Source organism: Heterodontus francisci, unplaced genomic scaffold (assembly GCF_036365525.1).
Source record: "Heterodontus francisci isolate sHetFra1 unplaced genomic scaffold, sHetFra1.hap1 HAP1_SCAFFOLD_597, whole genome shotgun sequence".
Lineage (NCBI taxonomy): Eukaryota > Metazoa > Chordata > Chondrichthyes > Heterodontiformes > Heterodontidae > Heterodontus > Heterodontus francisci.
Genome location: NW_027141752.1, coordinates 677,924 through 688,976, shown reverse-complemented (window position 1 = coordinate 688,976; position 11,053 = coordinate 677,924). Strand labels below are relative to the sequence as shown.

General features: G+C 46.1%; 1 non-coding gene across 1 annotated transcript; it reads right to left on the bottom strand.

Moving 5' to 3' along the window:
- Positions 1–472: 472 nt before the first annotated feature.
- Positions 473–544, bottom strand: trnaw-cca (transfer RNA tryptophan (anticodon CCA)). The gene has a single exon. It is a non-coding gene; the product is annotated as a tRNA-Trp (tRNA).
- Positions 545–11,053: the final 10,509 nt, after the last annotated feature.

The following is an 11,053-nucleotide window of genomic DNA, read 5'->3' as shown; positions in this document are numbered from 1 at the left end:
CTGAACATCTGCCAGCACTTACGGCGTTCAAATCCACAGCCTCGGTGTTATTAACACTGCGTTCTCGTCAACTGAACTAAGGAGCTGTGCAGACGGAGCCGGGTGTGGGATGAGACCCACGCTGGGTCGTTTGTGTTTTACTTCGCACACTTGCTGACAGAGTTATTGTATAAACAATAGAGATAGCACATCCCTGAAACATTGTTCCGATAGAAAACTGAGAAATAAGAACTGAGCGTGGAAATTGAACGGATCCAGAAATAAGAACTTTAATCTATTAAAGTCGATTTTGAAATTGAACAATACACGAACAGTTCCGAAAGGTCACTGACCCGATACATTAACTCTGCTTCTCTTTCAACAGATGCTGCCAGACCTGCTGAGTGGTTCCAGCATTTCTTGTTTTTATCCCAACAGAGCGAACTCTCTTCTGATATAAAATCCAGCAGCTTGAGCTGCTGTAAAACTTCACTGAGCCTGACGTGATTTGAACACGCAACCTTCTGATGTGGCGTCAGACGCGCTACCGTTGCGCCACAAGCTCACAAACAGAGAGTTGTGTCCCATTCTTGATAGAATCACTTCTTGTTTCGATTCAGTGAATTGCAATTTAATTCAATCCTCATCTGCTCTCCACTCTGTCAGTTCAATACTTTATTCAAACTGATACTTGGAGTTCTGTTTTACAGGGTGTCTTCTGTTTAAGTATTTACTGGACTCACTACTCTGATTAATCAGACTTTTTGCTGCTAACTGCTGCTTGATACAAAGTGCCCATGAGTTCAGGAATTTCTCCTGGGGAACTGAGTCGGATTTGGCTCAACCATTAAATCCACAAAGTTATTGTCACTGCTGCTGTGCAGGATTTAAAGGAAGGGATTGACCCAAAATGGTTTTAAATGATTACTGACAAATCAGGGCAAAAGGCAGGGCTGACTCCTGTCCGAAATACTGATCAAAACTTTCAGTTTTAAGGAGGTGATGGAGTGTTACAGGTGGAGGAGTTTAGGCAGGAATTCCAGCACACCAGGCTTATATAAATATTGCATCATTTTCTCATGTACCTGCTATTGGACCAGAGGATTTTCCAAAATTTTACATCAACATAAATAAGGTTATTAGAAGCAAGTAAAATATCATTAAAATGGTCCAACATGTTCTGGATTGTTTTCTCTAATACCAGCTGTACAATCACCACAAATTTAATGTAGCTTCACACGGTGGGATTGCGTGTTCCAGTTCTATAAATGCACTTTGAACCCAATAACTTGATTTATTTCTAATGGGTTGGCTGGAGGTACATGATCATCTAAATATTTAAGAATTTTATGTGAAATGAATGCAAGGAAAAGCATTAGGGTGTGATTTACTGGATAACAGCGGAGCTGGCAATGTTTGGGAAATACTTGCTTGCAGCCAAAGCACACATTGACAATTTGGAACTGTGTGACAATGAATCCTAAATGAGGAAAATAGACTCTGCCTCTGTCACCAGGTGGGCTTAAAACACCAACACTACAGGTAATAGCTGAACACACTAACCGATTGTATGACAGAGTTAGTCGCTATCATTAAGTACCCTGAGCCAGGGTGGCAACGAACAGATCTCTTCCCCGTTCCACACGATTTCCGACATGTTCGCTGTACCTTCCACTGTGAAAACAGACACAAAATATTTGAGTAAACTCTCTACCATTTTCTTTCTCCCCACAATAAATTTCTTGTCTCTGCATCGAAGGAATCTGTTTGTTATTGTTGAGCTTTTTGTATACTAGTAAAACCTTTTATAACTTGTTTCTTGACAGTTTACTCTCAGATTCCATTTTCTCCCTCTTTATCAATTTCCTACTCCTCATTTGGTGGTTTTTTAAAAATCCTCCCAATTCTTAATATTAATATTAACTTGGCATCAGGTGGCAGGACTGTATCTCCAACGCAGAAGTCCTCAAGGCAGCCAACATTAACAACAACAACAAACAAGAACAAAGAACAGTGCAGCACAGGAACAGGCCATTCGGCCCTCCAAGCCTGCGCTGATCTTGATGCCTGCCTAAACTAACACCTTCTGCACTTCCGGGGCCCATATCCCTCGATTCCCTTCCTATTCATATATTTGCCAAGATGTCTCTTAAACGTCGCTATCGTATCTGCTTCCACCACCTCCCCTGGCAGCAAGTTCCAGGCACTCACCATCCTCTGTGTAAAAAACTTGCCTTGCACATCCCCTCTAAACTTTACCCCTCGCACCTTAAACCTATGTCCCCTAGTAACTGACTCTTCCTCAGCATATACACCCGACTGAGCAGCGGCACTTGAGATAGCTTGGCCATGTGAGCCGCATGGAAGATGGCAGGATCCCCAAGGACGCATTGTACAGCGAGCTCGTCACTGGTATCAGACCCACCAGCCGTCCATGTCTCCAATTTAAAGACGTCTACAAACGGGACATGAAGCCCTGTGACATTGACCACAATCGAAGAGACTTAGCAGTTGGCAGGAAAAAAGACAGAAATGTAAGGAGAGAACCAACTGTGTATCAGCCTTGACAACCAATTTTATCTGCAGTACCTGTGGAAGAGTCTGTCACTCTAGAATTGGTCTTTATAGCCACTCCAGGCACTGCTTCTCAAACCACTGACCACCTCCAGGTGCTTACCCACTGTCTCTCGAGACAGGGAGGCCAAAGAAGAATATTATCTTGTGTTTGAGACACTTTTAATCAGCTTCATGGACAAATTCTTCAATCATCCCTTCTCCCACATTGCTTCTCCCTCTTTCATTGATTCTTTATTCCTTACAATCCAGAAATGGTTAGGAATCAGAGCTCACCCCCGAATTCTCTGCACACACCCCGCACCACCATCCACACCCCACCACCCAACCGTCTTTTACCCTGTTGGATCCAAGAGAGCACTCAATAAATGACACTCTATATAAACACAGAGAACTGCCTCACAATGTTGGACACAGAGTGTTTATAAAAGGTATTCACAGATCGTGTTACTGAGTCCACAGAGCAGGACAGGCCCAGGCTCCAGCCCCAGTCTGTGCTGAGTTAGCTGATGTCACCTGGTGTGATACCGAGTCACACAGAGCAGGAAAGGGCCTGGTTGTATTCATGGCCTGTGTTGAGTGAACTGATCGCACCCAGTGTGGTACGGAGTCACACAGAACAGAATGGGCCCAGGCTCCTTCCTCAGCCTGAGGGATGATAGTTCATCTCACACGGTTTTGTACAGAGCCCCACACAGAACAGGAAAATCCCAGGCTCCATCCCCAGCCTGTGGTATTTTACTTTATCACACCTGGTATGGTACGGAGCCCCCAGAGCAGGAAAGATCCAGGTTCCATCTCCGGCCTGTGTTGAATTAGCTGATCTGACCTGGTTGGCACTGAACCACAATCAGGGGAGGATGGGCCGATGCTCCCTGGCCTGTGGTGTGTTAGTTATTCTCATTTGATGAGGCACTGAGCACCATATAGAGCAGGAAGGGCCTGTGCTCAATGAACTGATCTCACCCTTCAGGGAAAAGGATTAAAGAAGGTTGAGAAAGAAAATAATCTCAAGCAGTTGTCTGGGTGTTCCGTTGCACAGATCTCTAAAGGTACATGAGCAATACTGTGAAGTGATAGCTGGAGTAAATAGATTAATGTGAATATACTGCCAGGACAGCAGGTGAATAACTTTGGGATGTTTTTACAATGGTGCAAAAACCCCTGAACAGGAACCAGGAGAATTTCTTCTTTCCTTTATTTGGTTTCCCTTCTCAGACTTCAGCTTGTCTTTTGCTGGCTTCCCACGTTCTGTCATTATTGAGTAGCCTTTGCAAGTTTAACAATTTGCCAATTTGCTCTCTCTAAGAGCTTGCCATCTTAGTCTTGATGATTTGCAGGTCATAATGATCTGGGAGATGATGTTTTGTCCATGTTTGTGAAGTTGTAATTCTGGCTCAGACTTCTGAGTCTTATCATGTAGTGGTCAAGAGTCTCACATTTATCTTGCCTTGTTTGCCTGAAGACATAAATTTCATAGTGAGGATTTGCCCTTTGTTGAGAATATCTTGTTAGAGCATTCTTCACTGCATCATAATCATCATCGCTTCCGGTGTCTCTGAGTGTATTGAAAGTATTGTCGACTTTTGGTTCAGCAGAGTGTAGGAGTAACGTTCTCTTTCTTCGGGATGTATTGATATCGAATGCCCCTTTCGGAGTTCAAATCTTGCTAAGTATTTTCTCCAGTGTGGCCCTGGATTACTGTGTGTCTCTGTAAAGGCTGGAAAGACTGGCTGTCATTGTACACACATGGTGATTGCTATTTATTTAAATCTGAAATTGTCAATGCAAGTCTTCTGTATTTCCCTGGTTGTCTGTGTGGTTTCCTTTTTTGATCCTCAATGCCAGAGAAATATGGTGTTGTGCTGTGTTCATAAGTCTTCATTAAATGATGCCCCAGGCTTTATATTCAAATTAAATACAAACAGTACTTATCATCTTACTTATCGACATGATCTCAGGTCCAGGTATTTTCCTTACTGGTGTGTGTGTGTGTGTGTATGCGTGTGTGTGCATGATATGTGTGTGTATGCGTGCATGTGTGTGCGCGTGTGTGCGCGTGTATGTGCACGTGTGCCTCTATGTGTGTGTGTGTACATGTGTGTGTATGTGTGTGTGCATGTGCGCGCGTGTGCATGTGCGTGTATGTGTGTGTGTGCGCGCGTGTGCCTCTATGTGTTTGCATGCATGTGTGTGTGCGTGTGTACATGCATTGCAAGCCATGTGTTGAATGTGTCTTTCAAAATGGAGTTTCTTTACAAATGTATGATGATGGCATGAGTTGCAGCAGTGGCTTGGTCTCGAAAAGAATACAGTTTCTCAAAGGTGAAGTCACCATTACACTACATTGCAGACAGTGAGCAGCCCTGTTGTTGACTCCTTCCTTCTGCACTGCAGCACCCAGGTACACATTGCACAGTGGCAAGACCAAAGCTTTCTGAGCTCGGGGCTTGGTCCCTCACTTCCAGCCCCTTGGGAGGAAGGGTTTAAATGACGTCCCATCTGGAATGTACATCTGGAATGAACATTCACCCTTGAACCCCTCAGTGAATCAAGGTGTTCTTCTTAAATCTTTTCCGGGTGCTCCTACGTGGTGCTCCCCCTGCTCTGTCAGCTGAGGTGGAGACAGGCTGCTGACCTTGCTGCCCCATGGCTTGGGATGACATTGGCGGCCATCCTCTTGCTGCCTGAGGCCTGGAGGGCCCCGGCACACTGAGGGCCTCCTGCACAGGTACAGGGACCCCCTCTGTCATCGAGGGTGATGGAGGCAGGCACTGGCATCACTGGTGTCACTGGCAGAGGGGCTTTGGAGCTACTGTCCACACCAGGAGCACCCAGAGAGGACACCCCCAGATTTAGCAGCCAGCTGCTCCTCCCCGTTATAAGACACACTTGTACCTCCCTGCTGACCTGAGAGGGACGTGGACCTGGTGGAGAGTTCAGGTGCCTCGTCCCCCCTCTCACCTTGTCACCGCTGGATGGAGCTCATGGACAAAGTGATGGAGTGCAGGTCTGCGAACATCTCCGGCAGCCACTGATTGGTCGGCTGGATCTGGCTCTCCATGACAGTCACCAATCTCTCAATGGAGGAAGCCAGACACACCCCCATCAGAGACAGGGCCTGGATGGACTCCTCCATCGTCCGTGCTTGGGTACACATAGCCTCTGGCAACTCTGCCAGATGTTGCCTGACCTCTCACTGCAGCTGCAGCATTTCCCGTGTTGCTGATGACACCAGAGGCACGTTATCAGCTTCAACTCGCTGATAGTTTTGGAACTGAGCAGATTTCCTTTGCTTGATTCTAAAACATGGAACTCAGTCTGACATGGGGACCCATGGGAGGATTTAAAATAACTTGGATGATCCCTAGGACTGGTGGAGGAGTATTCAATACCTCTATTTATTTGCTAACCACAAGTAACAGAGAAAACAGAAACTGTAATTGAACAAGCCGATATCTAAAATCTTCTCCCATAGATCAGATACTCTCGCAATATGTCTTGCCACCTTCAAAGATTGATGCACATGAACCCCAAGTCCCTCTATTCCTGCACACTCTTTAGAACTGTGCCATTAAGTATATATTGCCTCAGCCTATTCCTTCTGCTAAAATGCATCACCTCACACTCGTCACTATTAAATTCCATCTGCCACCTGTCTGCCCATTCTGCTAGCCTATCACTGTCCTGTTGCAGGCAGCTCATTTCATATCACTGTTTGCCACTCCTCCATGTTTGGTGTCATTGGGATATTTTGAGATTCTACTCTATATTCCAAGATCCAAGTCATTTATCTGTAGCAAAAAAATCAGTGGTTTTAGCACTGACCCTTGGGGAACAGCACTGTCGACTATCCTCCAGTCTGACCGAGAACCATTTAATACTTTCTTTTAATTTCCAAAATATACTTTATTCATAAAAATCTGTAAAAATTACATTCCCAAACAGTTCAAAACAGTATCAAGTCAAAAAATACAAACAGTGCAAAGGTGATCAGCTTCCTTCTTCACAATCATGAGTTGCCTCACAACCCTTCCATTTCATTGTCATGCCATATACATTTTTACATTTTACAGCACACAAACTTTTCCTGATACAGTTCGAGGGGTTTCCCATGGATCCAGCCCCTCAGTTCAGCCTGGTGGGGGGACCTTACCCAGTGGTCTTTCCCCATTGAGCCTTTGCTGCGGCTGCCCTAAGCTTTAGTGCGTCCCTCACCACGTAGTCCTGGACCTTGGAATGTGCCAGTCTGCAACATTCGGTGGTGGACAACTCTTTGCGCTGGAAGACCAGCAGGTTTCGGGCAGACCAAAGGGCGTCTTTCACCGAATTGATAGTCCTCCAGCAGCAGTTGATGTTTGTCTCGGTGTGCGTCCCTGGGAACAGCCCGTAGAGCACAGACTCCTGTGTTACAGAGCTGCTTGGGATGAACCTCGACAAAAACCACTGCATCTCTTTCCACACCTGCTTTGCTAAGGCACATTCCAGGAGGAGGTGGGCAACGGTCTCTTCCCCACCACAGACACCGCGGGGGCATTGTGCGGAGGGGGTGAGACTTCGGGTGTGCATGAAGGATCTGACGAGGAGGGCCCTTCTTACCACGAGCCAAGCTACATCTTGGTGCTTGCTTGAAAGTTCTGGTGATGAGGCATTCCGCCAAATGACTTTGACGGTCTGCTCGGGGAACCATCATACAGGATCCACCGTCTCCTTTCCCCGTTGGGCCTTGAGGACATTCTGTGCAGACGACTGCCTGATGGATCGGTGGTCAAAGGTGTTTTCCCGCAGAAACTGCTCCACGAAGGATAGGTGGTCCGGCACGGTCCAACTGCATGGAGTGTTCCACGGCAATGTGACCAGGCCCATCCTTCGCAACACCGGGGACAGATACAACCTCAGCACGTAGTGACACTTGGAGTTGGCGTACTGGAGGTCTACACACAGCTTGATGCAGCCGCACACGAAGGTGGTCATCAGGATGAGGGCGACGTTGGGTACATTTTTCCCGCCCTCATCCAGAGATTTGAACATCGTGTCCCTCCGGACCCGGTCCATTTTAGATCCCCAGAAGAAGCGGAAAATGGCTCAGGTGACCACGACAGCGCAGGAGTGGGGTATGGGCCAGACCTGCGCCACATACAGCAACAACGTGAGCGCCTCGCACCTGATGACCAGGTTCTTACCCACAATGGAGAGAGATCGCTGCCCCCACATGCCCAACTTTTGTCGTACCTTGGCTACTCGCTCCTCCCAGGTTTTGGTGCACGCCCCGGCCCTTCCGAACCATATCCCCAGCACCTTCAGGTAATCTGAACTGACGGTGAAGTGGACAAAGGATCGGTCAGCCCAGTTCCCAAAGAACATGGCCTCGCTCTTGCCGTGGGTAACTTTGGCTCCCGAGGTCAGTTCGAACTGGTCGCAGATGCTCATCAGTCTGCGCACGGACAGCGGATCCGAGCAGAAGACGGCGACGTCATCCATGTGCAGGAGGGAGGCTTTCACCTGAGTGCCTCCGCTGCCTGGGATTGTCACCCCTCTTATGCTCGCATCCTTCCTAACAAAGAACCATTTAATACGACTCGCTATTTTCTGTCCTTAATCCAATTTTGTACAAAGCTGCCTGATTGTCGGTGCTGTTACTCAGTGTCCTTGTGCCATTGTGCAGTGAGGGTGAGTCTGTCAGCACGTGTGTTGCTGAGTCTGGGATCCTTGAGCAATCTGACTACAATCGTATTTTTACAAAAATAATTGGGGAAATGAACATATTTCACGAACAGGCAGCTGGAATTTGAAACAGCCAGTGGCAGAGTGGCACAGCGGAAGTGTGTTGGGCCCTTAAACCAGAGGTCGAAACCATTCTCTGCTATTTTGTAGTAACACAAACAGGTCACTTTCAAAACATCTAGTGTTTATCCACAATGACATCATGCTTCTTACTTTACTGCAATGAGCTTTTTTCTTCCAGAGATCATATCAATCAGCAACAAATCTCACAAATCACCGAGTCTCTCCCCCTTTGTCAACCCCTTCCTGCAGAGTCTCCGTTCCACCACCAGATGGTGATGTTGGCCACAATAAAACCAGGGCAAATGGTCACAGTGAGGAGACGGTCAGCAACAGAAAAGTGAAACAGTAACAGGGAAAACCTTGACACGACAACAGGGGACATCTTTACACAACAGAAAACATATTTACACAACAGGAAATACCTTGATACAACAGGGAGAACTCAATAAAATATAAATGCCTTGATTCTCCATCTCAGTCTTGTTGTCTGTCTGTTTCTCTCTCTCTGCGTCCCTCACTTTAGCTTCCTCACAGTCTATTGGTTTTCTGTGTGTTTTTCTCTCTGTCCCATTGTCGATGGTGTTACTCAGCGTTCTTGTCACATTGTGTAACCAGGCTGAGCCTCCCAGCACCTGTGTTGCTGTAATAAAAACAGAAAATGCTTGAAATACTCAGCAGGTCTGGCAGCATCTGTGGAGAAAGAAACAAAGTTAACGTGAGCTAACGAAACAGATCTGAAATGTTAACTGTTCTCTCTGCACAGATGCCGCCAGACCTGCTGACTATTTCAAGCATTTTCTGTTTATGTTTCAGATTTCCAGCATCTGCAGTATTTTGCTTTTGTACGTGTGTTGCTATGTCTGGGACTGTTTGAGTGCAATGCTATTGCTTTATAAACAGCGTTGAAACAAACATTTATCTAGTTAACACACAGCACTAATACACAGCTGGATATAAACAGCAGCCTGCAGCAGAGGGTGCAGTGGAAGTTTATTAACACAAATAATTCACCAACACTATATTTACTGCTATCCTCAATCACACCACACTTCATCTTAACACGTTTTACTCTTCATTTACATCAACTTCTTGCTTCCAGTAAACACTTCAATTTGGAACACAGCTTCCAAATCACCTTTATTCACAAACCCGAACACAAACTGCAAATGCTGCAAACACACACTCGCCCAGATTTTCCCCTTTCTGTCAACCCATTCCTGCATCACTGCCTCTCCACCAGCAGTTGTCGCTAGAATCATACAATCAGAGAATGGCGAAAGCACAGAAGGTGGCCGTTCGGCCTGTCGAACCCGTGCTGGCTCTCTGCTAGAGCAACTCACCTCGTCTCACTCCCCAATCAGTTCAATTTTGGTGGTGGGAAAACTTCTCAAAAGAATAATTCGGGACAAAATTAATAGTCCCACGGACAAATGTGGGTTAATTCCAGAAAGTCAGCATGGATTTCTTAAGGGAAAATCATGTTTAACTGTCCTGCTGGAGTTTTTTGATGAGGTAACAGAGAGGGATGATGAGGGCAATGCTGTTGATGTGGTGTACATGGACTTTCAAAAGGTCTGGCAGCATCTGAAAGGTCACTGACGTGAAATGTTAACTCTGCTTCTCTCTCCACAGATGCTGCCAGACCTGCTGAGTATTTCCAGCACATTTTGTTTATATTTCAGATTTCTAGCATCTGCAGTATTTTTATTTAATTGACTATCAAAAGGAGTTTGAAACAGTGCAACACAACAGACTTGTGAGCTAAGTTATAACTCATGGAATAAAAGGGACAGTAGTAACATGGATATGGAATTGGCTGAGTGACAGGAAACAAAGAGTAGTGAGCAATGGATATTTTTCAGGCGAGAGGAAGGTTTGCAGTGGAGTTCCCCAGGAGTCAGTGTTGGGGCCCTCGCCTTTCCTGATATATGTGAATGACCTAGACCTGAGTGCACAGGGCACAATTTCAAAGGTTATGGATGATACGAAAATAGGAAGCATTGTGAACTGTAAGGAGGATAGTGTCAAACTTCAAAAGGACATAGACAAGTTGGTGGAATGGGAGGACAGATGACAGGTGAAGGTCAATGTAGAGAAATGTGAATTGATTCATTTTGGTAGGAAGAACATGGAGAGACAATATCGAATAAAGGGTACAATTCTAAAGGGGGTGCAGGAGCAGAAGGACCTGGGGGTATAAGTCATCCAAGCTGGTGGAATTGGTGTAGAGAGCGGTTAATAAAGCATACAGTGTCCTCGGCTTTAGTGATAGAGGCATAGAATACAAGAACAAGGAGGTCATGTTGAACTTGTATAAGACACTAGCCTTAGCTGAAATACTGAGTCCAGTTCTGGGCGCACACTTTAGGAAAGATGTGAAGGCATTGGAGAGATTATGGAAAAGATTCATGAGAATAGTTCCAGGGCTGGGGCAGCACAGTGGTGCAGTGGTTAGCACTGCAGCCTCACTGCTCCAGAGACATGGGTTTGATTCTGGGTACTGCCTGTGCGGAGTTTGAAAGTTCTCCCTGTGACCACGTGGGTTTTCACCGGGTGCTCTGGTTTCCTCCCACAGCCAAAGACTTGCAGGTTGATAGGTAAATTGGTCATTCCAAATTATTCCCAGTGGTGGCAGGGATTACTGCAGGGTTAGGATCAATGAGTGGTTGTTGTTCAGCACAGACTTGGTGGGCCAAATGGCCTGTTTCAGTGC